The sequence below is a fragment of the Erithacus rubecula genome (genome assembly GCF_903797595.1).
Source record: "Erithacus rubecula genome assembly, chromosome: 3".
Classification (NCBI taxonomy): domain Eukaryota; kingdom Metazoa; phylum Chordata; class Aves; order Passeriformes; family Muscicapidae; genus Erithacus; species Erithacus rubecula.
The window spans coordinates 107,968,260-107,994,213 of NC_136689.1; positions in this window are offsets into that span (position 1 = coordinate 107,968,260).

A 25,954-nucleotide genomic window follows, 5' to 3' on the forward strand; every position below is an offset into this window, starting at 1 on the left:
AAATTTCAGCCAATTCTACTAAGGTGACAGAGCTGTTATCAACCAGAATAATGCTACATTAACTGCACAGCCCAGGAAGAAAGAAACTATGTAGTGACTCACTGCTTGGACAGCTTTTGAAGTAAGCTTTGGGAGACACAGAAGAGCTAGTCAGAAGCTAGATAGAATCACTTATACAGCTGGTCAAGAGAGATTAACCCAGTGATAGAAAAATGGCATTTAATGAGCTAGTATCACCTTAATGCCTACCAGATCATTTGATCTTCTCTAAAGACTTCAATTAATAACAAGCATGATGCATTAAGTTTCTTGAATGGGAATAATCCAGGAGACAAACCAGGAAAAACCCATACTTTGTTTGCTGAAAATATGGTTGGAAGTGGGGCAGCTAAATAATTGTGACTTTTAGTGAGGTCATTTTTTTCACCTAGGTAGCTGAAACTGGATTAGCTGGAAGAGAGTATCAAAAAATCCCTGGGAGAAGATGAAAGGACCACCTAGCAATCTCAGGATATTGCAGAAGTATTACTGATTAAAACAAAACAAAACAAAATCCCAAAAATTAAACAGAGGAATTTAAATGTACACACTGAGAGCAAAACTGTAATGAGGATCAATCTTTTGGATAGTACAGGGATATGACATGGCATGTCACAACATCTATATCTCCTTCAGCTAGAAAGTCTTGCTGTGTTTTTCCTTACAAGTGCAGCTTTTCATGTTTGAAATATGGATTTGTGCTCAGAACCACAGAAATGCTGTTTGACCCTCTGTGTGAACTAGCAAAGAAAAATAAATTAAGGAATGTGCCTTTAACTGGGGGTTAAAGGAGCTTTAAAACTATGATCAAACTGTAGCACTTTTGTGTTGTATGTCTTGATTATTAGTGCTGTTAATGTTTTCTGTGATCCTGCTAACACCTAACAGAAAGATTAAGGATAAAGCTTTGTCTGCAGGTGTTCAAAACTTGGCCCTTGCCTTCCCTGAGAAAGCAGAAATGTTCAGCTTCAACTCTTATTGCATGACTTTTCCTTGTGTCAGATGACAGAACTGTTTCCTTATGCAACTTCCCCCCATTGGTCTTATCTCCCTTTTTAAGATCTCATATCTTCTGCTTTAAAAACACAGTTTTGCCTGCAAATGACTGTGACTAACAGCTTTATTACAGGACTGAACAAAAAAGGAAAAAAAAAAAAAAAGAAAGTAGGAAAACTCTACAGATTTAGCATATTTGTACTAGGTCTTATCAGCCTTGTCCTCAGGGCCACTCCACACATTTACTGTGTATCTGCAACAGAGGAAACCATTCTTGGCAATGACCTTTTTGAGTCTCTGGCATATCTGAAATGTGCAGCAGAGCATAGCATTTCTCACCAGTAATCTTTTTTTCCTAATCACAAATGGTTCCTTTCACTGCTTTAATGCTTGTGGGCTCTCACACACATTCTCAAACTCTCACACACACCCCCGCACACAAATCATTAACAAATATAAACAAGCTTCCACAGACTTGAAAGCTATTTTCTGACTTGGAATTCACAGGTAAATACTGGAAATATTTGTCTCCTAGAGAGCTCTCAGCACTTTTGCCACCTCTGTGTCTCTGTAAGTTAGGGCTCTTTCAGGAGAGTTCTTCAACGTGATGTCCTCTGATTTCCCATTTTGAAGAGATGCACACCTCTACAGTGACAGTGACACTGAGCATTTCATTTGTGCTCTACAGAGTGCCTCAAATATTGAGCAAATATGAGCACTCAAGAAACAAACAGAACCTAATACTCTGGGTAACTGCAGATTTATTTGTAACAGAAAGATTTTAAAACAATATTTTATGACTAAAATACCACTAGGGTATGCACTGCTGCTTGGAAAATGTCTAGAATACTACAGGATTACTATTACAGTCTAAAGAAGGCACCACAGAAATGTTGAGATGAATCTCAAAATCTTACAACCAGAAGCTTCTTCGGCTTCATCTGAGTAAGATGGTCAGAGAAATAATTAATTGTGCTACATTGTGATCTACATTTCTGCATAAAGTAGTTTATTCTCTTCAAGTTTTGCAGGGTAAGATCATGGCCCAATGAAACTGATGTGTAACACTGATATTTATAAGATATATAACCTATATAGCACTTTACTTGAAGTATTCCATCACTTATTATATGGAGTCTCTCACTATTTTTATACTTTATACATGTTAAATAATGCTGAATATTCGGTTTAGAGCAGGCGTAGCAAAATCTTTCAGGTCTTTTAAGATAGGACTGATGTCCAGATGCATCTCTGTGATCTAGCTGGAAAACCAAGGGAAGACCTGATCTTTGCCCTCACCTTCCCTGCATCACTGGAGGGAGGATGGGGCATCCTACCTGAGGGTATCTGACCTGTACCTGAGTATATCCTGCAGTGTCCTGTGTAATGTTCATTCCCCCATAGCCTCATGCCCTGCCAGGTTGTCTGGTGCCTCTATGCAGACATCCATTCAAAACATGGTACATCTTTCTTTTATTTTCCTGACATCTGTTTGTGCACAGTACCCAAGAATCTGCTCTTCCATATCTTGCTGTTGATAAGAGAAGGATGAGACAAAGGTGTATTAGCTTGGCACCTATTCTTTAAGAGAAATAGAGTTTCTCTGACTATATTTATCCCAAATAAATTAACATTTCTTCCAATCTGACAAGTGGGAATTAAGAAATTAATCTCATTTTCAAGAGGTTTTTAACCCACTATTGAGTTAGCAAGCTCTTAGCAGACAATCTTGAATTTCAACTCTGCCCTTTGATATGACAGCATTTTGGACTGTGTTTGGCAGTATTTGTTTATGGAAGCTTTAGCTCCAAGCAGGATATTTTATTTCTCATCTTCCAAGTTGACATGGCATAAACAATAATGACATCTGATATTAGATCCAGCTGTTATGTTTACAGAAGCTAGAAATCAGTAAGGTAGCCCTATACCAAAGAGGACAGAGATAACAAAACCATGCAGATGATGCCACCACTGTAACTGAGCCCAGCTGATCCTTCAGCCTGCTGGCTGGCAGCTCAGTTCCAGCTTTGAGGGAGCCAGCTGGCTCTCTAGGTCAGGAAAACCTGGACAGCTCATATTCAAGTCCCTCGTGACAGTGTGATTGTAGCTGACTCACCTCTATGACTTTGAGTCTGAAAAGAAGCAGTTACCACAGAAGGCAGAGGTGTAGGCCGGATACGTAGTAGGAGGCAAGTGATCCCTTTGCCAGCTAATGTTTTCTCCTTTCTCATGTGAATGTGTGCACCACACACATTGGTTTGTGCCCATCTCTGATACATCCTTGATAAGCAGCTGTTATTTTATCCTGCACAAGAATGTCAGACACTGCCTGGACTGTCAGTGCTTGCCAGTGCAGACTTGCCAACAGATCAAATTTTACATCTGCTTGTTATCAGTGCCCATGAAACTGTCAGATCTGTAGGGGAAGAAGGCAGATCACATACACACCTCCAGAAGCACTAAGTGTGATTGTATCTACAACCTAATAATACAGAAAATTGATAAGAAAAAGTAGCAGACTGCTACAGTAAATGATTGACATTTTGATGAATTTGGATTGTAACACAAGCTTCAAATACATAAATACACTAGTTAAGAATTCTACGGCATTAACTTATCTCTAGAAATTATTTATTGATTTTACAAAAAATCCCTTCAGATTACTTAGAGACTGATTTTATTGTTACTGTGTGCTCATCAGAACTCAGAAAATCACAATAACTAGCTTCTATTAAGGAAAATAAAAAAACTACAGGGAAAAGTTTTTCAATTATTCTTTATGAACGGAGAGCTTGTGTTTGAAAAAAGACAATAAAAATATTAAAAAAGATGGAAATAGTACAAGACAGACTAAAAGCAGATAAAACAGAGGATGTTGCAATTTCAGGGAAGAAGAAACACTGTAAATAGCTTTGATGATTTATAAAATGGACTGAAAATTAAGCCTCAATCAACATATTGTTGTGGAGCTTTGGTACCTGTGGAGGACTGGAAAAACAATGGATTGAGAGAGCAGTCTTAGCCTCATATTTAATAGATTTTAGAAATTTTGTGTGGCTGAGTTAGAGAAAAAAATCAAAGGCAGAAAATGAAATCCCAGTTCCTCAGATCTTTGTAGCATAAGGAACCTGAGGTACAGCAGTGCATGGCCTTTGGCCAGGTGCTGGTATGACACTCTGGCCAGCTCTCTGACACTGGTGAGCCAGGACATTGGCAGTGGGCAGGACAGTGACCACAGAACTGCTGGAAAGATACACCTGCATGTCTCTAGGGGCTGCTCTCACTGGTGTCTGGAGCTGACAGCTGTCTTTGGCTGATAGTGCATGAGTGTGTGCACGTGTGTGAGTTTTCCCTGACACAGCCAATCCCTTGCTTGGACTGGATTAAAGGTTGAGCTCTATGCTGTCTACTTGTTCTATGATCCTTTCCCACCATCCTTGGCACTAATTAGGCTGATCTCCATTTAGTTATTAAATACTCTGCTCCCTAGCTCCAGAAGTAATAAAACATTTTATTGGTGTCTCCATGGATTCTGGAATCTCTAGGCCAGGATCTAATCTCTGGTATCCAAGCAGGCAGACATTGCAGTCTAAACATTCCTGCAATATAATTACAAGGAAAAAATAGTTGAGTTTGGTAGCTACGTGTTTTGGATTAACAGTTTAAGATTGAATCCTGTGTGCAAAGGTATAGAAAACACACACAAATATCAGCCACTGCTTTTAATAATTGGTGTTTTTAATAACTGGAGTATGAGTTGGTAGTATTTCTGCAGAGGTAAAGATGCACTGAAAGATAACACTGTTTTGGCACAACATAGCACTAAGTGTTTCCATTGTGCCATTGAGAAATATAGTTTGCTATTAGTTGTGGGAAGATGGTTTGTAAGGATAGTGCAGAAGTCAATTTTCCTCAATGAATTGCAGCTGTACTGATTGCTGAGAATTGGAGACAGCACTGCCTGCCCAATGAGGATAGTGATTATAAAACAGTGGGCTAGCAGGCCACTAGCTGTTGATGGGGCTTGGGATCCATAATCTGCTGGCTAGTAAGGAATATGTGACCATGCAAGGGACAGATAAGGTATTATGTTGTGTGAGGGGCAGGCAGGGTTAGGTGGCTGGATAAGGGATAGGTTGGGGTTAGCCTGTCATGCAGAAGGAAACTTGCAGAGAGGATAGAAGGAATCAGTGCTGTGTGGAGCAGCTAGTGAGAAAAGGAGTCAGAGGTGCCTGAAAGAAGGCATGTAATGTTTTGAATAAAAGACTGATGATGGTGTCAGTCCAGTCTCTCTTGACATAATTACTGCAATTAGTCTGTTCTGTTTAATAACTACAAACATTTAAAATTGTGTAAAACATTGAAAAGCTGTAAATTCCATTTATAGTTTCCAGAGAAACTGCCTAGGTGGCATCCCTTTCTTCTGTTGTATCAACTGCATGTCTCAGTTTGGAGTTGTTAGCAAACTTGCCAAGTAATTTGCACATTTAAGAATATTTGAAAATTTACTGATGACTCAGTAGGAAACATACAAGAAATCAGTGCAGGAAAAAACTCCTTTCAAATAGAAGTATATAATTCTACAGTACTATCTTCTGCATTGTTTGACACTACTATTAGCTAGGTGGAGTCCCCCCCACTGCCATCCCCTGCCTCCCCCACTAGCCCACCTACAAGGCTGCTTTAGCTACTCACTTTATCAGGGAAATCAGAGGAATCTGTGCATGACCCCTTTGCCTTGGTGCTGCTGTGACTTTGATGCTAAGTCTGGCCAGATCTAGGAAGTAGATGATGTGATTTCGTAGTTTCTTTGCAATCCTGCTGTCTCCTGGATGATGTTAGGCTCTTTCATGTCTGCTTCTGCTCCAGGATTTCTGGTCCTGGGGGAGTGAAGACCTTCCCCTCCTGGGATAAGCTTCCATCCTCTCTCTGGTCACTCACACTCCCCATTTCAGGGTAACAGTAAACAGAAAGATTGATACTAATTCTCTGTGAGTATAATCTTGTGCTTGTTTTTCCTTATGTATTTTGAAATAAGTCGAACACATGGAAACTGGAATAGATCCACAAGCAGATATTGTCATAAATGACAGCCCCATATTTGGGTTTATTTGTCATCTGTAACAGAAATATTATAGAGGAAACAGAGTAGTTTAAAAAAATTAAAATATAATTTTAATCTATCTTATACCAGATTCTCTATCTTTTTTCTCCACCACTGCTTATCTCACTCTACACAAACATTGAGAAGCTGGAATACCTGATAAAGTTTCTATGTCAATGAAGCTACTATGTTTTTGTGCCTTTTCTCTAAAACAAATCTTATTATTCTGTAAGAATGTAGAAATTGTCATATTTATGCAAGTAACTATTTTTTTGTTTTGCTGGCTCAATCACTGGAGAGATGGAATGCAGAGGAATAAGGAAACTGAACAGCAGTTTTAATAATTTAAAGGGAAAAAAATAAAAACAAGCGTGAAAGATATCAAGGATGTTGCTGCATATTTGAAAATTATTAATTATTCAGAAGGTTAATTAGGCATTTTGGTGTTACATCTGAATAGTAGCAACAAGTTAAGAGTAAAAACAAATGAAAGAAATGCAGCCATATGGAAACATACCTAAGTGTCCTTCTGTAGGACTATTCCAACTGGAAGACTTCATAAGGATCCACATGAAGAAATTTAATTTGTTCTTTTTTTTTTTTTTTGTGCAAATGTGAAAAAAGAGACCAAGAGATTCCTTGTTTTTTATAAACAAAATTATCGCAATGTAGTTTAATTTCCTGTGTATCTCAGCCTTGATGGAGGAAGATATCTATGTTCAGAATACTACTTCAAGATATGTTCATCCTCCCACTGGTTTCAGTCCACCCTGACTAACAGCTAATATTTATCTCAAGATAATCATCTTTATCTTATGAGGCAGATGAAAGTACAGGGTTACATTATTCCTGAATCAGAGCTAGAACTACAGAGCAAAATAATTTAGGTTAGTACTCCAGAGTTCATCCAGTTGAATTCCCTGCTCAAAACAGGTCTCATTAAATAAAGGCCATCTCATACTTACAGTAGAAAGCAAGCAAATCTCCCAAGATTTGATTAGAATTTCCCATACTCTAACTTGTGTCAATTGTCCTATTCCCATGCACTTCTAAAAAGATTGTCTTTATCTTCAACCCTTATCCAAACAATACTTTATAGAGCAGTAGGTCTCAAATTAGTACTTATGCTGGTCTTATGTTTCCAGATGAGAAAATAGGCGCTCTAAAACTTAAGGAATTAAAAATGCTGTTTTGCTTTGAGCAGCTGTTTTTTTGTGAAAGAAGGAAATATATAAGATGGTAGTTCCTTAAGTCCTCATCTGTGACATGGTGGCTTAAAGCATGTTCTCATCAAGAACTGAGACATGCTGGAGCTTGAAATTGCTGTTTTGATAAAAGCTTTTCCTCTTATTTTACCATTAATATAATTACTGCCTTCCATTAACTGTTCTCTAACTAGTGAAAGCCTTAATGATTTCACAAAAACTAATAAAGCATGAATTGCAAAGCGGCCCACACAAAATGGGAGATCTAACACCTCTAATGAATTGTTGCTTTTGTGGGTAATATGGAAAAAAATTCTGCATGAAGTATGCACACCTTCAGGATCAGAAACGCTGTTTCTTTGCACATCAGGGTTACCAGCTTGCAACACGGATGTCTGGAAGGAAAAAAAGGATTGCAACATATCAAAAATTAAGCTTGTGTTTATTCTAGGACTATGCTGGAGGCAGTTTTGCCTGGTTTAGATAATACTAAAAATCTTGTGGTTCCTGGCTATTAAACTGTTTCTTAAACGTGACCTGTCAAGCTGTACTCCCTGCTGCCACTTTTTCAAAAGGCACCACACTGCTTGTGTTCAGGATTCTTCTCCACCCAATGTTTTTGTTTTGCATCTGGAAGTCAATGTTGCTGTGGAAAGCTGTCCAGCATGCAGTACATAAAGTTTATGGGTAAAATGTTATTTGTACCCTCTAGATATAATTTTTCAGAGCAGTATTATAATTTGAAAGAAAAGGTTAATTACCAATTAGATTACGTGTACTTGTACATGACAACTGTCAACATAAGCTGTTAATGTCTGTGACTGGTTCAAATGCCAACAAAATGGTGTTTTCTATAAATACTACCCTCAACTTCTGCATCCAAAAAGAGAAAAGGAAGCATAGTCACCTATCCCTACAGACAGTGTGATATCTGCTCTAGAATGATCTACTGAAAATGTAAACACTTGCTGTAGAAGAAGAATCTGATACAGTCCTTCTCTTCTCGGATCTCTATTCTATTTGGGCTAATTTTTTAAAATAGAAATCTGTTGTTAACTTTATTCCTCCTTCATAAAAGATCCATTGTAAGCTTCAAAGAATTCTAACCTTCTTGCACACTGTAGGCATTTTTCTGTGTACTTAGTTCTATACTTGTATGTACCAGTTCCTCTTCAAAATGTATTTCATCAGGCTTAGCTTTCAAAGCTTAAACATCTATCAATTGATTTCAGTTTTCCCCTCTACTTAAGTATAAAAATGCTAATAAGTTTTTCCTTTAATGCAGCCTAAGAGGCTTCCTAGACCATTTGACTACTTTTCCCACTATAGTGTATCATAAGATGTCAAATTAAGTCATTCTATTTGATCTTCATTATGTCTGAAGCTTCCAGCAAATCTGATGTTTAATCTTTGCCTTCTATTTTTTTGTGGTTTTTTTATTTGTTTTCCAGTAATAGGTCAATGCTTTGGAGTTACTTTAATTAGTACATGATCTAACTGTGTAATTAACCCACTAGCTATATATCCTCCAAAGATCAATGCTATGGAATATATTCCTAGAAAGATGGTGCTGGCAGATAATGATTGGATCTCATAGAATGGGTCATGTAAAGAGAGTATAATATCTGAAAAGACCAGTGTTTTGTGCTGTTTTCTAGTCTATTGTGCCTCTCAAATGAGTCCCTGGAGAATCATTTGAACTGTTGTTTCAGACTGAGAGTCTATATTGGAGTCGGAGGCTGGGATGCTCATGTAAAGAAAACTATAGAGCAGCACATTGATCAGCTGAAGGTACATCTGTTACCTGGTACTGCAGCATCCATAGTGGGCCTGAGAATTAAAGCATTTCACCCATGCTTGTTTTTCTGTCTGAAATGAAGTCAAGATGGAAATTAGTTTAGTAAGTCCACTTAGTTTTTAATGAGAAAAGTATAATAGCTTCTTTTACATATCCCTCAGTAGGCTACCACTGTTATTGTGACTTGATTACTTCATGGGCAGAGGCAGTGAGAGGATAGAAAATAGTGGATGTGAAAACCTTATCCATGTTGCTTCCATGCATTCTTCCCTGAGAGTGACTGAAAGTCAGTGTGGCCTTTGCAGGAGGGAGCAGCTTGGAAAAGACTAGAACTACCTCACTTTCAGAAGGGTGGATGCAACTGAAATGGTGCTATGTGTCACAAACAGTAATTTAAACACTGTGAGAGGAAACAAAACAGTGAGTTTCTGCAGTCTGCTGCATGGCTCAACTAGGTATAAAGAACAGCAGTGGAATATCTCAGACCTGAGAAAGAGAATAAATTTTGTAGACATAATGTAGACATCCACAATGTAGACTAGGGGGCCCCCTGTAAATCACAACAACGATACTTCAAACCTGAAGTTCATGTCATGCTATTGCAGATGACAGGCAGAGATGAACTTATTGACAATTGTCCCAATGAACTATAGACATTAAGATGACTAGCTCAGATAAGGATGATTACACTGCAGATAATTAAAGTCAGAGAAGACAAATTCCTGTTAGACTGAATAAAAAAGTTTATGATGGAGTTTGACATGAATTCATGGTTACCACAATTTTCATAGTTTCTATAGAGGGTAATAGAAAATTCAAATGTGAGAAAAAAAAGATGTCTTCTTTTTTAGCAGCTACTCTGTGTAGATGACATCCTAAGATGATACTGAAAAACTTGTTATATGGTGCTTCATTAAAATCTGGCAAGTAAATCCTAAGTCACAGAACACAAACACCTCATGAGAATTTACTGTGTGAGTTGGCACTAGAACAGGCTGAAAGAACGGAAAACAAAAACAAATTGAATTTTCATATGTACAGAATTTCTCATATTTCTCAGAAGTACAGAGGATGAACCAGGAGAATTATTTCAATATGAGAGTAGTTTATTCAGACACTAGTGAAATAAAATAGAAATTGGAAAAGAAGCTGGCATTGGAGACTTTGTTTATAATGAAACAAAAATTTAAAGAGTCGAAGTCTTTAACAATGTCAGCTGACAAAGGAAAATTAACTTGAGAAGCTGTATGCTCTAGCAGCAAAATATAAACTTGATTGTGAATTTGCAAGAAAAGGGAAATACCAAAATGAGCAAAAACTTATATTAGAGAAATAAAAGGAAGTATAACACAAGATAAAAAATATACAGGTAAGAAACCTGCCTCTTTGAGATATGCCTCAGTTCAGTGATTGTCCTGGATGCTGAGAAGATACTTAGCATTTTATTCATGCACAAGAAAGGGTAGAATTCTATCTACCAAGAATTATCAGTATTCTCGTCATGTTGTGTGTTTTGGTGATTCCAGGCTAAGAAAACAATTACAAGTAAGTTGATTAGCATAGTATATCAGCCTGAGTTCTAATAGAGAATGGGAAATACATGAGGAAAGAAAGCAATGAAGCTAATTATATTTTGTATTAGTGAAGACAGGAAGTATCTGGAGAGGGGACATCAATAGTAAATATTTAGAGTCACATTTTGTTGTTGGGTAAGACTAATGGCAGTGAAGTCAGTAGCCTGGTTATATTCTCATGAGATTAAAATGATTTTACAGGATTCAAAGTTGACTACAACATTGCACTATGTTTTGGGTTTCCCTGGCCAGGTTTTGTTAGTGGGGGGGATGCCAGAACCTCCCCCATACCTGGCAGAACCAATGCCAGCTGGCTTCAAGATGGACTTGCCACTGGCCAAGGACAAACCCAGCAGCAACAGCTGTAATACCTCTGGGATAGCAGATTTAAGGAGGGAAAACTCCTCCAAACCCACAGCAGGAGATGAGTGAGAACATGAGAAAAACAGCCCTACAGACACCAAGGAGAAATAGGAGGAGGTCCTGCAGAGAACTGGGCTTCCCCTGCAGCCCATGGTGAAAAGCACTGAGGGCAGCTGTCCCCTAACAGCTCAGGAAAGTCCTTGGGGCAGCAGAGCACGGGGGAGAGATCCCATCCTGGAGCAGGTGAATGCCTGAAGGAAGATGTGACTCCATGAGAAACCTACACCAGAACACAGTTCTGGCAGTTCCTGTGGACCCGTGGACAGAGCCCATGCTAGAGCAGTTTCATGCAGGACTGTGACCCTGTTGGGAACCCACACTGGAGCAGTTTGTTCCTGAAGAATTCCACCTCACAGAAAAGGACCTACCTTGGACTAGTTACATGAGTGCAGCTCATGGGAAGGGCTCACATTAGAGAAGTTAATGGAGAATTGTCCTCTGTGGGAGGGATCCCATGCTGGAGCAAAGGAAGAGTGTGAGCAATCCTCCCCCGAGGAAAGAATAAGCAGCAGAAATTAACTGTGTAATAGACCTCAGCCTCAATTTCCCATCCCCCTGCACCAACAGAAGGAGGAGGTGAAGTTAAGCCTGGGAAGAAGGTAAGGGTGAGAGAATGTGTTTTAAGGTTTGGTTTTATTTCTCATTACCTTACTCTAATTTGATTGGCAATAAATCAAATTTCTATGAATCCCATCTGCTTTATCCGTGATGGTTATTGGTGAGTGATCTCTCCTAGCCCTTATCTCGACCTACAAGCCTTTAATTCTACTTTCATTTCACTGTCCAGCTGAGAAGATGGCATAGAGCAGCTTTGTTGGGCACCTGATGTTCAGCCAGGGGCAATCCACCAAAGCTGGACTAAGATACACTGCACAAAATCAGGATGGCTTTACAGAAATTTATTCATTGAAAACTGCACAGGGCTGTGCTCAGTAACTGTAAGAATCCCATCATTCCTTCTGAAAGGAGAAAATAACACTGTTTTTTGTAACTATGTCAGAATTGTAGACATTTTCAGACATTAGTGCAGATGATCTCTACAAAAAGATCCCTCCAGATTGATGATCATTGCAGTTTAAACCTGTTCTACTGTTATCTGGACATTAGGTATAGGAATACTAATTCATTCTGAGAACCAATGAAATCCTTATTTCAAAATTTTCATAACATGCATTTGGTAATTCATGTTTATTGTAACTACATTTTGTTAATAAGTATTTACATGCTTCCAAAATAAAACTGAATATTCAACCAATATTATATTAGTTTAAAAATTCTACTTGTCTAACCTCCTGCATCTTTTATAGGTGTTATAATCAAGGGAAAGGTCCTTTTAGAGTCTGACCTAACTAGTGTGAATAGCTGTAATTCCTTTTTAAATGAGTGATGTGTCAAACTCACCAATGACTCACCTTTGTGCAAGAGGAAATTAAGGTGGACATTTCTATTTGCAAAAAACCTATTTGATTGTCCAGGCTCTTAGTTAATGGCTGTAAATAAATTAATCAAAAATAATGAAAAATAAGGCCTAGCAAGGTCAAATAAGTCTGGTTTTCTTTCAGTTAAGTTTTCCCAAGGACATAATAGAAATAAATCCTATTTATGAAGTCTCAGTGAGAAGCAGCAGCAGAATATCAAGTGTTCATGACAGGAGGAAAATACCTCCTATGAGATAAGTAATGTCTTTGGCAGAAAAGTATTTATTTGCTGAATTAGCTTCAATAAAGAAGCATTTGCATAAAATCATATTAATTTCAGGAGGGCATTTAACGTTTCTGCATTTGCTGGATCCATCTCACCAAAAAAAAAAAAAAAGTGATGTGTAATGAAAATGTGTGTTGAAGTTGTTACTTTAGGAATCAGAGTAATATTAAACAAGTTTAACTCAAATATTTCAGTTTATACATAGGGCTTTGATGGAATTAGAGTCTTGCTATGAGCCATTAAGGGCACATTTTTCCATATTTTTAATTGAAATGGCAGAAAACTTATAGCTTGTCAACATAAGAAAAATTATACTTTACTTTCCTAATGCCTACAGAGAGCTATATTTCACTATCTTTCCTACTCCCTGGGTACTCCTGTTGTCAGTGATAGGCACTTTTGAAGTGCAAAACAAACACAGGAACACTTTGTTCCTCAGTACTCTCTGCTTTGCTGTCTGAGTAATTCCCAGATGACTCCACTGCACTCTAAGGGGACACATTGGGTTGGTTTTGGAACTGGAGAAGAGCCACATGACTATGTTTGAAACCAAAAACATTTCACTTCCATCGTTATAATTCTGCCTGAGTATCTCAAATGTTGTGCTGTATGGTTTCTAGAGATGTTTTTCAAATTTTTTTTTTGAGGAAACTTCTGCAATTGCTCTGAACATTGACTTCATTTATTAGAAACTCCTTGCTGAAACACAACTGTTTGTAGGAAGAGGTATTTGTAGAAGCAAACAGAAATTGCAAGGAGGCAACAACAAAAAAACCCATATAATTCCAATGTATGTCTGATAGTACAGAAGGAATCAGCCTTTCATGGGTGTGCAAAAATCACCCCAAATTTCCCCAAATGGACTCTTTCTGCTCTCATCCATTTTCTCCCACTTACAAAACATTAGTCAAATCTTCAGCCATAATCTAGGAATGAATCAGTGATATGCAAGTGATAAGAAGATGACTGAAAGTACTCCACATAATGTTTTTTCCTTATTTGAACCAGAGTTATTCAATAATCTTCTATGCAATAATCAATTAATCACCTTTTGTAAAATGTCACAACTCTATCTGTGTTGCAAAAGAGCTTTAGATAAATTTCATATGATTGGTGCTGCCTCCTAAACTGATAGCTGACAGAAATGCTGCATCCAAACTGTCAGATAGGATAGCTTTGGGTAGTTCCCTGGATTTCTGGTTTCATGCCCTTGTTCAGGATAGGAGGCTGGTTGAAATGGATGATTGTGTTTTCATCCAAAACAAAGCAGGGCAATGGAAAAAGCAGGAGAAAGGTGAATAGGCCTCAGAGGAGGGATAATACCTTATGGGTCTCATCCCAAAATTTATTCAGGATTCATCTGGTGCTTATTTCCAAGACTGGAGGCTGGGGTGTGTTTTCACATTAAATGGTTACCTATTACATCACAATTTTCTCTGTCCTGTCTAAGCTGCCAGATTAATTCCTCCTTTTCACAAAGGCACTACTATAACAATGTGCGTCCGAGATGCAATGGAGGTAGCCAGCACCAACATCTGTCTTTGGTTTTCCAGAGCAGAAACACTTCATAAATCAAAGGGAGCTATAAAAGGCAATTGTTCTCATCTCTACAGGGACTTTTTACCAAATACTCAGGAAGCAAAAATTCCTCAGCAGTAAGACTTTAATTCTAGTCCTTCTGTTTTGAAATCTGAATCTTCCTTTCCATACCAATGATACTCCAGAATTTCAAGAGCTGTTCAGAAACAGATTACCTTTAATGATAAATTACTACACATAATCAGTCTACTAAAAAGACAAAGTAAATACAGTTCCATAGGCCTGAATAAATTAGTTCAATGTTTCAACAAAGTACTTACATATTTTACACTGTTTCTGCAACCAAAAGTTCCAAACTAATGTACAGAAGGACATTGTCATAAGCTTAGAAGTATTATTAGTGTAAGCCAAATTAACACAACAAATTTTCTACATGAAATGACAGTAGAGAGTGTCACTTTACACAATTTCCCCATATTCAATAAAATGGAGGCTGCATGGATGGCAAAGAAAAAGAAACAGGCATAAATGGCCAACTGAATTCCAAATACTTTGCCTATTAAGGGAAACATCTTATAATGTTTATAATAATTTGGTTTAGTTTTAAATGCTAGATGGTAACAAAAAATAATTCAGTATGACATTGATGATTATTCTGATGAATTTAGTTGAATTTAAATATCAAAATATAAAAAGAAAGGTATCACAATTGAAAATAGTAATTCTGTGTGAGTTAGGGTATTATCTTGCTTTTACAAGGTCATCTGCTTAGTGCAATATTCTGTATGCAACTATGTATATATATAATACTATTAATGTGACTTTAGCAGTACAGAGTTCCATGAAAATACTAAGGAATGATAATACTGACATCAAGCTACACAAGGGGCATATGTATTCATATTTGTCTTTCTGATTAAGATGAGTTCGATATATCCATCAACATAAATACCACTATCTGTAATAAAATACAAAGAACTTGGGAAAAAAATTTGAGAGATATAATTGTTGCTATGGTTTTAAACCTAATGATGCTCCCTTGATGCAAAATACCAGTATAAACTTTTGAGTAATTTTACAATTTAAGTAGTAGATGTTCAAAATTCAGGTGGTTTGGGAAGCATAAAGACTTGTTCATTTTTAATTTCCCCAGTGCAGCATCTTTAGCTTCCTGTGTTTCAAACTGTATATCCATGGAAGTTACAAAGGCAGTAGCTGAACTGCCAGAAGCTACCATAGGAAAAAAAGAACTGGAAAAATCTTTCGAAACAGGTCTGTTGTTTTCTTAAGGTCTCAGAGTTACAATGGAGGATTACTAATGAGTGGATAAATTACCAACTTTTCAGTAAAGTGTTATTTGTACTGTTCCTTTTTCATCTTTATCCTTGTTGATTCATCTGAGAAGACTAATTTCTTCCTGCCAAGCAGTTTTAAACACTACACAGATATTATGATTCAAGTAACTCAATATGTAGAGTGCCAAGAAAGACTAAATAGCTTTATAGGTCAACTTCCTCCTGACTTGTGGCTAAAGACTGCTCAAGCTCAGTTTCCTACAGGCTTCCTTTGTGTTCCCTCACAACAGCCACAAAAGAAACATTCACTTCTTTGTCAAAATACTGAAAAGATTTAAATGTCCTTAGATCAGTCGTTACTACAAATGGAGTTTTTTACTGAGGATAGCCTGTCTCTCAGATGGTGCCCAGTGCATAATTACCCTTCATTATATATCTGTATATATCTTCATATACTTGTACTCAAAACCATTTGTAGATTTAGGTCATAAAACTGGCTAGTGTGTGAAGCAAAAGGCAGACTTTGACATTATGGCTCCTTAGTGCACAGCAGTACAATGTTCTTGAGAAAAGTTACTTCAGTTTTTTTTTTAATGGACATTTCCTTGGGTTTTGCCATTATATTCTAATGGTTGATACTCTAAGAAAAAAGTAAAAAAAAAAAAGTGAGGTGTATTATAGAACCATAGAATGGTTTAGATTTGGAAGGACCTTAAAAATCAAGTTCCAGATTCCTGTTGTGGGCAGGGGCACCTTCCACTAGACCAGGTTGCTCAAAGCTCCATCCATCCTGGCCATGAACACTTCCAGGTACATGGCATCCACAACTCCACAGGGAAAGCTATTCTAATGCCTCACCACTCTGTCAATAAAGAATCTTTTCCTAGTATTTAATCTTAATCCACACTTTTTTCCATTTAAAACCTTTCCCTCTTGTCCAATCTAGCACATCTAGCAGAACACTGTCTTTTCAGGAAAGATGAGGTTAAAAATAAACAATAAAGTGAATGTATACTTGTAAACACTGATCATTATCTAGAGCCTTTTCCCTGCCTCTTGTTTATGTAAGTATGACTTTTTAAAATTATTCCCTAATGCCTGAAGAATTACCTCTCCTTTGTCTCTTATGGTTGTTTTTCTTAAAAACTAGTCATAAATCATCCTTTGCCTCCAGTGACACTGTAATCTGTTGCTCAAATATGAATTCTTTATTTTATAAAGAGTGAATTCATAGCTATTTTAAGTATAGTAATTGTAGAGTAGGTTGATAAGACAAAAAGTCTTCATTAATAAATTTAATGCAAATTAAAAGACAAATGTAACCAACTGTTTCTTTACTACAAGGATTTGTTTTGTTGTCAAATAAGAAAAGGTACCTAGTTAAGTTTATTTTTAGTTTAGAAGAAATGAGAATAAAGACAATGAAGGACAAAAAGGAAGACTAGAGGGCACAGATGAACAAAGAGACTTAGACAAATTGCTTATTTGGCAAATTAAACATTTGGATTGGTATGGAGCAGATTGTAGAACAGTAAATGCTGAAATCAAGATCAAGGAACCATCATATGCATTAAATAGTTGTATCACAGAGTATGACATCAGAAAAATTAGATTCATTGAGGCCCAAGGACAGATGGCACTAACAGATGAATACTGTACTTCCCATTAAATTGAAATAGAAGAAAAATGCATATGACAAGACTTTGTTTGAAAAATGCCCCTGACTTTATTAAAGTTACTCAGGTTATGAATTTAGGCCCTAGAAAACTATTTATGCCATATCTGAAAGAGTTAAGTATCTCAAAAAAGAACTCAGGTGCTTTGAGACTTAAGGCTGGCTAAGGAGATACCAGTAGTGGCTGAACCTTTTGAAACAACAGAAACAGAAGAAAAAATCAATAAAGCCTCAAATGAAAAGTAAGGAAAGAAATGGGGAGGACATAATTTGATACAATAACTATGACATGAAGTTTTACACTTGTACTGATTTTTTTTTCTAAGCTACTCCAAAAAAGGATTTTCCATCCAGGCAGAGAACAGCAGTGAACAGCCGGTCTACAAATCGCTTTCTAAAAAATTCACTTTTTCTTTTCCTGTAGCTTTTCTAAGTGGCCTGCAGCTAGAAATCTGCTCCTCTTATTTCAGTCCAACTGCTTACCAGAAGCCTGAGACTTTGCCAGTCCTTTCAGTAGGGCTGTGGTCAAGAGAATTGGGCATCCCCTGAGGCTGCCTTGTTTCCTTCTGCTGGATACTTTGGAACAGTTTGTAGGTCTGAACATGCCTGAGAGAAGGGCTCTAGGGAGGTATTTGGGCAAGGTCATGGTTTTGCAAGAAGAGACCTGTCTTCTAAACAGGAATTTGCATTGCAGCTCAATATTGCTCATGACACCTGTATACATAGAGGACCTTACTGGAGGTTTTCATAAAGATTGGTGGTAGAATCTGTGTCTCTTTTGCTTGTTTTTCTGAATTTGTGTTCTGTGACTATTTTTAGGCATCAAGACCTGTGACAAGAAGATAGCTGAGGTGGAAAGGTAAAAGAGGCAAGAATCACTGTACTGAGCAGGGAGTCTGCAGCCCATGCTTAAACAAATAGTGCAGCCAGGAGCAGAGAGACAGCTTTCAGCAGTGACTCACATCTTCCCAGAGGCCAGAGGATGCTGCAGTTCACTGTGGCTCAAAAAATTGCTGAGATGCCTGGAAGCAGCAACTCACCTTTGAACACACTGCAAGGAGAGCAGCTGTGTACAAGTCTTAGTTGTTGCTTTATTTTTTCTGAGTCAGTTTTCTTTGAGAATTTCCAAGCTTTGTTCTTTTTCCAACACTATAAGGGTGATTTTATTTTTTTTTTTTTTCATTTACTGTTTAAGAATCTTTTTGGAGATATCACAGAGAGAAATAATTCTAGCTAGAGCCACTCCAAAACTGCAGGGTTTTCAGGGTCCTGCTCCAAAAACTCAGAGTGAAAGAGCTCTGTAGTTTGAGAACAGGTTAGAACTCTGGACCCCAGCAAATTGAATCCTGTGCAAAACTACTTATGCCTTCAGTGAAAGAGACAGCAGGAACTTGTTGAGTTTTCCCATTCTGCAGAAAGTGTAAAGCAAGAGCTGATAGCTGTGGTTTTCTATGTTGTGACATTCCAAGCTTCATATGCTGTACAGGTGTCATTCAACTCTAATATCAGTTACAGTTTTGAAGAACAAAATTAAATCCTTGAAGTAGGCAATTTAAAGCTTTCTATCAGCATGCTTTTGTGTTCACAGGAATAGGGATAGTAGTGATATAGCAAGTAAGAACATTCCTTTTCCAGCAGAATTCTTTTGCTCTCTGGGCCTCTGTTATCATGTCAGTGGGAATGACAAGGAGAACTGAAATCTCTGTTTTAAGATACTCCTATAATATTTCTGTACAAAATTTAATTTTAAGACTACGATATTTTCTCTGATTAAGGAATTTGTAAAGCTTGCTGCCTTGAGATTTTTTAAATCTTGTTCCATGCAGATTCAAATAATTTCATACTATTTCTGTAAGGGATACTGATATTGTCATTTTGTAGTTCTTAAAGTCTAGTAATTATACCTCACAGGAACTTTGAGAAATTTTTTTCAAAACACTTGCATCCTGGACTCAAAGTTATATTCTTTCATGTTATAAAATGAATAACACTTTTTAGAAAATTTTAATCACAAGAACTGATAGTGAATTGCAAACTAGCTTTAATTTAAACCACATTTTAAAAGCATGTTTTCTGTGATGCAGAGATGACTAGAAGCTATTCTTGATAAAAGCTCTTCTAGACTTGCTGTAAGCACTGAAAGACATCTAAAGCAGCCACAAATATCTTTCCTACCACTGCTTCTTTTCCTTCTTCCCATCTTGTGGCTTAGTAGAACTTTCTATGGAAAGCTTCTGCAATTTCTCAGGGAAACCTAGGCTTCTTTATGCTTCTGACAGTTTCCCTGTTATTTTTATCTACTTAGATCTATGTAATTTTTTAGTGAGCTGAGCCATATAGCTTTACTTATTCTTCTAGTGATTTCTGTATTAGTTGATAAATAAATAAATAGGTTTAAAAATATCCAGAAAAACCCTAAATTGTAGTTCAATTTTTCCCCCAGAAAGCTAAACTTCTATTTTTCTGTGCATCCTATGTTGCCTGGTGATGGGTTTAGGATTTTCTTCTCTTTTCTCAGTGGAAACTTTCTTTTTATGAGTATGCAAGTGGACAAACTCCTCTTCATGAATTAAAAAATAGGGGCAAAAATCTCTAAGAACCACAGAACATGATTTGGGTGGAAATAAACACTGCTGTGCAACAACATTTCCTTTGTTTTCTTGAATGAAGACAAAGAAATTATTTTTGAAAATTACCTATAAGAAATCAAACAGTATAAAATAGGGGCAGGGTTTCAGCTGCCATTCCACAAAGCCACTGCTTAATTCACTCCCAACACTTCTGTACAGGCAGTTCAATCTACTCACGTGCTCCAGAATACCAGAATTCCCCTATTACATATGTTCTGAGTTATGCCACAGTCTGTGAAAGTCTGTGAAACTCCTTGTGGATATTTTTTTCACTTAATGTTTTTTTCTGTTTATTTTATTAAATATTTTAGTGGATTCAATCTCATCTACTTGTAAAAAGCATCTACTTAGATTTATCAGCAGTTTATACTGAGATAGAAGAGAAGAGAGATAGCAGTTAATGTTTCTATGCTAACAGGTGGGTTTTTATCCTCTGTAAAATGGCAAAGCACAATTTTATATAAAGAAGAAAACAGAACATGCCATGCTTGGTAGTGTCTTTCTTCCTCCTCCCCCTGTCCCTGCAAACCTGCAGACAGAAAATATGGGCAATGAGTTCAACACTAAACCTCCTCTGGTGTCACTACTTGCACTTTTTCACAATAAGGGATGAATACGTTTAAAGGACTGCTGCTCTTTTTTGCAAGCTTCAGATTGCTTAGTCATAACCAAAATAAAGGAAACACTTGGAATGTAAAAAGTTTTCTTGGTGCAGTTCTATAACATAAAATTTCTTTTGTAAATAGGAAACAAATTTAATGTGGACATGAAACTCCTTCATCTAGCAAGCTGCTAATTCTCAGCCTAGAAGTATTTGCTGACAGCTGGGCCTTTATTAAATACTTAAATATGTATCTTTCTTGGCCACATTCATAGATCTATTTTGAGATTTTGGGAGAACATTTTTTATCCCATGAGAAGGCATTTTCAGTATTTTAAAATTCATTATTTATACATAATAAGTTTGGGATCCAAAGACTAAAGAGGTGCCTCTTTCTACCACTACTGTAGCATATTTCTGCTATTTCATTCCTCCAAAAATATTCCTATGTAATATGTTTAATCTTACTGACCTTTGATTCTTATTTTAAAATAAATTTTAGTAGCTTAATGCAAGTGCCATAGCAATGCAGATATTTATATGGCAGTAGTGATTCACATATTTCTATATTCCCTAAAGATACTTGTGCCTGGTCTCGAAACCCTTTTTGTGGTTGTTTTGTTGTTTTTATTTGGTGGTTTGCTTTTGTCTTCTTCTTTTTTTTCTTTAATTAGTACTAGAGCTAGTTCTGTAGGCACTGACTGTCCTCACAATTTTCAGTCTCTCAGTGGAAATGTGATGGTTTCTTCTAAACCAATCCTTGCAGGATCCCTGTGGGAGATGTTCAGGGAAGGTACTGGAGCTAGGAACCATTTTTATATGACAGAATAAATTCTATCAGATCAAAAGTATATGTTCAGAAGAACTGAGGCATAGCTTAGCTTTTCTTGTTTGTTTTCCAGGTGAATGTTGGGAATTGGGAAACATTCATGGATATAGGAAACAGTGGTCTGGAAATAGGTGTAGGTACATAATTTCTTTGCATAAACAAATCTTAGTACTTTGCAGGAGAAATTTGTTGCATTTTTGTCATGGAAAAAATAGAGGGCTGTGGTTAAAAATGCTAATTTTGATTAAAGAAGACAGATCTTCCTGGACTTCTAGTCACAGTGGAAAAGCTGCTTTTTAAAGTCTAAGGAAAAGAGAAAAGGCATGTGGAGCTCAGACCTTTAGAAGTGTTTAGGAAGATATTGAACCCTGTCTGCAGGCTGCAACCCACACATCCCTTCACAAGATAAAGACAGTTTTCATTTGTTCAGATTCTCTTTCACATAGAAGGACAAAATGCTCAGGAATCTCTTGCTTGTCAAGACATGTTGTTATCTTCTAAACAAAGAAAGAAAAAACAACAAAAAATCCAGTGAAGTTTTTCAATATTTTTCTTTGGTTTTGTTTCTCAAAATGCAAGCAATTAATCTTTTAAAACATATTTCAAATGAAAGCTCATGCAAAAGAATGCATGACTATAGTTTGGCAAATGATATTTCTCAAGCATAACAAAGTAGTGGAAAAATTAATCCTAAATTTGTTTTGAGTTAATAGTTTTACAAAGCAAATAAGTGATTTGGCAATGGAACAAGATTATCTAATTATGCACTTCAAGAAAGTAATTTTTATTGTCAGACTTATTCCATCAAATTAAAATCTTTCTTAATCACTGTAGCATTTCAACTGCTCTGATAGACACAGAGCTTTAATACTTCACAGTTAAGGTGATACATTCTGCTCTTCATTCATGTCATACGTGACCACATGCATTGGCTGAGATCTGATAGAGAATAAATTTAATTGTCTCGATTGTATTGCAGACAAGTGTTAATGAAATTAAAGTCTCTATGCAGATTAACTGTGCACAATAAGGAAAAGTCCTTTCTTTGTTTTAAACTGTCAATAGTATTTTTTGTTGTTTTTAATGTCTGTATTGTGAAAGATGGAAAACAATATTAATCTCTGAGTTTCTCTAAACCACAGAAAGTTAATCTGTAATATTTGACTCACTTCCATCTCTTCTCTGCTGAATCATCCTGCTTTGCTTCATTGTTACTGTTATGGGAAGCATATAATAATCTCTGTTGTTAATCCTAAAAATTTCTATTCTTTCTGGCAGTAGGGGGAATCAGAAAAGCAGAGATTTGAAATACTTCTATGAATTGATTGATTCAGGTTGTTCTCAGGAAGAAATCATAGAATGGTTTGGGTTGGGACAGACCTTAAAGATCATCTACTTTAAAATTCCTGCCATGGCCAGAGACACCTTCCATAGACCAGGCTGCTTAAACCCCATCCAGCCTGGCCAGGGACAGGCCATTCACAGCTTCTCTGGGCAGCCTGTTCCAAGGTCTCACCACCCTCACAGTAAATAATGTATTCCTAATACCCAATCTAAATTCACCCTTTTTTAGTTTGAAGCCATTTACAGTAATTATAGTTTAATCAAGTAAAACTAAAGCCCTCCTTTGAGTCAGACTTCAAAGTGACTCTTCAGACTCCAAAGGTGTAATTTAATTACATGTGGGTGTATTCACATTAATTGTGCTCCTGCATTGGACTGCTATTATGGGGGCAACTGGAACTCTGGCAAAGAGCACAAGAATAAGTCTTTAATTATTTAGAAAGTATGTGTTATTCTCATCCAATTGTCAAAATATTTTATAAATAATTTCTTTGCCCATTACTGCTGGATGAACTGAGAAGCTAAATTTACTCAGCTTTACAAAGAAATCAATTTTCCTGCTCTTTATTGATGTCCATTGTAAAATGGATTTTTAATTACCTTGTACTTCTATTGTTCCTCCTTCCTTTTCCACTTTAGAAACAGCTAAGCTGTCATCTATTAAAAATTTGGGGTTTTTTCTTTGGCTTAATAAGAAGGACAGAACTAATTAGACCCTGATAATAAATTCAGGCTCAATAGGCCAGAAGTCTATTTATTTGCAAACAGAAAGTACTTCTGGTAGACTCTTTCCAAGGTAGCAACAGAGAAGCCACTGCCTGTCATACCATCATTGCCTCTCAATGCTGGTGATAGAATCTTAACTGGAGGTGGCCAGAAGTAATAACTTCTCTACTCAAGATTAATTTATCCAGATATGAATTCTTCCTAGACCAATATATTTTTTTAGTCCACTTAAACCCTTTCTTCAATTTTCACAAAGTTCCTTTAGTGTTTTAAGTGCACTACCTTCCAATAATCCTCTTAACAGTGTAAACTGTTTCACACAAACCTTATAAAGGATGAACTATATTTTGCATTTAGACTTTTAAAAATTTTCCTTGGCAATCTTAGTCTTGCCAAAGTCACTTAACTGTTTTACAAAATTCCAAGGTCTCAACCATTTTCTCTATAATTGTACAGCAAAATGGAGGAGAGTCCAGCATCCAAAATACATTTTTCCTGAAATTGGAGGATAAGTATGATAATACTTTTTGTTTCACTACAAATAAAGTAGTGATCCCTGATTTAAATATAATATGCATAACTCCTTTTTTGCAGGCTAGAAGGTAAACAGATAAATGCGAGCATTAATACAATGACAGTTTATACAGATTTTCTAATATGGACCTGAGGCAAATTTCACTTTTAAAAAATCACTATTAGAAGGGGAATAGCAGCAGAAGGGAGAGGTTTTTACAAGACAGCCTGAGGGACTTTGGCCTTCAGTTTTGGGCAGATTCAGCTAAGCTCTTGTTTAAAGATCATCTCCAGTATAATGTTCTCTGTGTGAATCTAGACCTTTTGCTGCAATGTCAGTGTCCTTATCAACTCTCAAAGGACTACAATTCCCCTGAGTGTTTATCCCTTCTCCATACAGGAAGCAATAAAATTCCTTATGAGTGCAATTTTCTTGTCTTAGACAATGTGAAGGTCCTCATCTTTACAAATGGGACAAATAAGTGCTCCTCATTAATTCCACATGCTGTAGTACATGGCTTTTAACAGAGAAAGGATTGGATAGAGACAGTTGATTAAAACAGCTCTTTGATGACAAGACCTATGAACAGTTCTTGTATATGCTACTATGCAAATTTTTTATACACTTTTAACTTACTGTTTGTCTCCTTTTTCTCATTAGCCTTTCTTAAAAGCTGAGGTGTGTTTATTTTGTGATTATGATAGCATTTTATATTTTATTTTTTTAATAAGTTACTTAGTGGAATTAGTAAAAAACCTCAGACTTTTAAATTTAAATATTATTTAATTAAAGCTGGTATGATCCATAACAAGTACCTAGTGCCATCTTGGTGAGAATGCTGCTGGTAAGTGCAGCACCTAACTGAGACTGAGTCTTCTACAGCTTTTGGATATATTCCAGGCTTGCTGAGTTTCAAAATAGTGTAGGAATTCTCAAGCTTTTATGAAAAGCACACTATTTCTATAGCAATTCCAGTGCTATAAATTTAATGCGTCTTTTTATTTGTGAAGGTGCCTCCACCATGATTAGTAGACTAGCACAGCACTATGAAATGCACACAATAAAGATGACATTGTACTTTACCTTCTCCCATTTATTGGAACTGCAGGGTGCTGGTTTTAAAGCTTGAAGCAAGAAAGATATTTCCAACCATATGGGCAGGATTATTTTATGTGTAATATAAATGACTGTCTAAGAGCTGAAGCAAAAGTGTGGCTCTTGTTACATACACCATCTTCAGAAGAAGCTGTCTCCAAACCACAAACCAGTCTTCACCTCCCCCATTTTTCATAAGTGTACTGATCTGATTGACCACAATGCCTGTGTGGGATGGAGGTGCTGTTCTAAGGTGCCTGCCCTCTTGCTGCTCTCCAGCTGGCTTTGGACTTTGCCCAAGCTGATGAAAAGTAAATCTATATGGATAAAGCTGCCTTCTCACTACTGTGAGTTTGAGCCCCAGAGCCAAGAATAAGGTCTGTTGCTGTTTAGCTTCAACTTCACAGCCTCTATAATGGTTTAAGGCAGAAATTTGACATTTATGAAGTCTTTATGCTTTTCTGAAGACTGTAGAAACAGTAAAAGATAAAAGTAGTGCTTCTGAAGACATAATTTTTGCTGAATCTCCAGGGCTTGTTTCTCTCTCTCGGATAGTGTATGCCTTTCCTCAGTGCTAGCGTTTTTCATGTAGAAGAAAGGGCAATTTTGAAGTATGCCTTGTGCTGAAATATATAATACAAAAAAGTGCCCTTTAGGTGGAAAAAAAAGCGCCCTTTAGGTGGAAAAAAAAGCCCCCAGAGACAGCCATCCTAACATATATATGTATTTCTCTACCAATTTTTGCTCAGAGAATGTTTTAAACTAGACTGCAGATATTGTTCTGCTTAAAAATTGAGAAATTTGTGAAGATTCTTGAAAGGTAGACAAAAAATTGTTGTGAATTCATTGTGAGTTACTAGTAG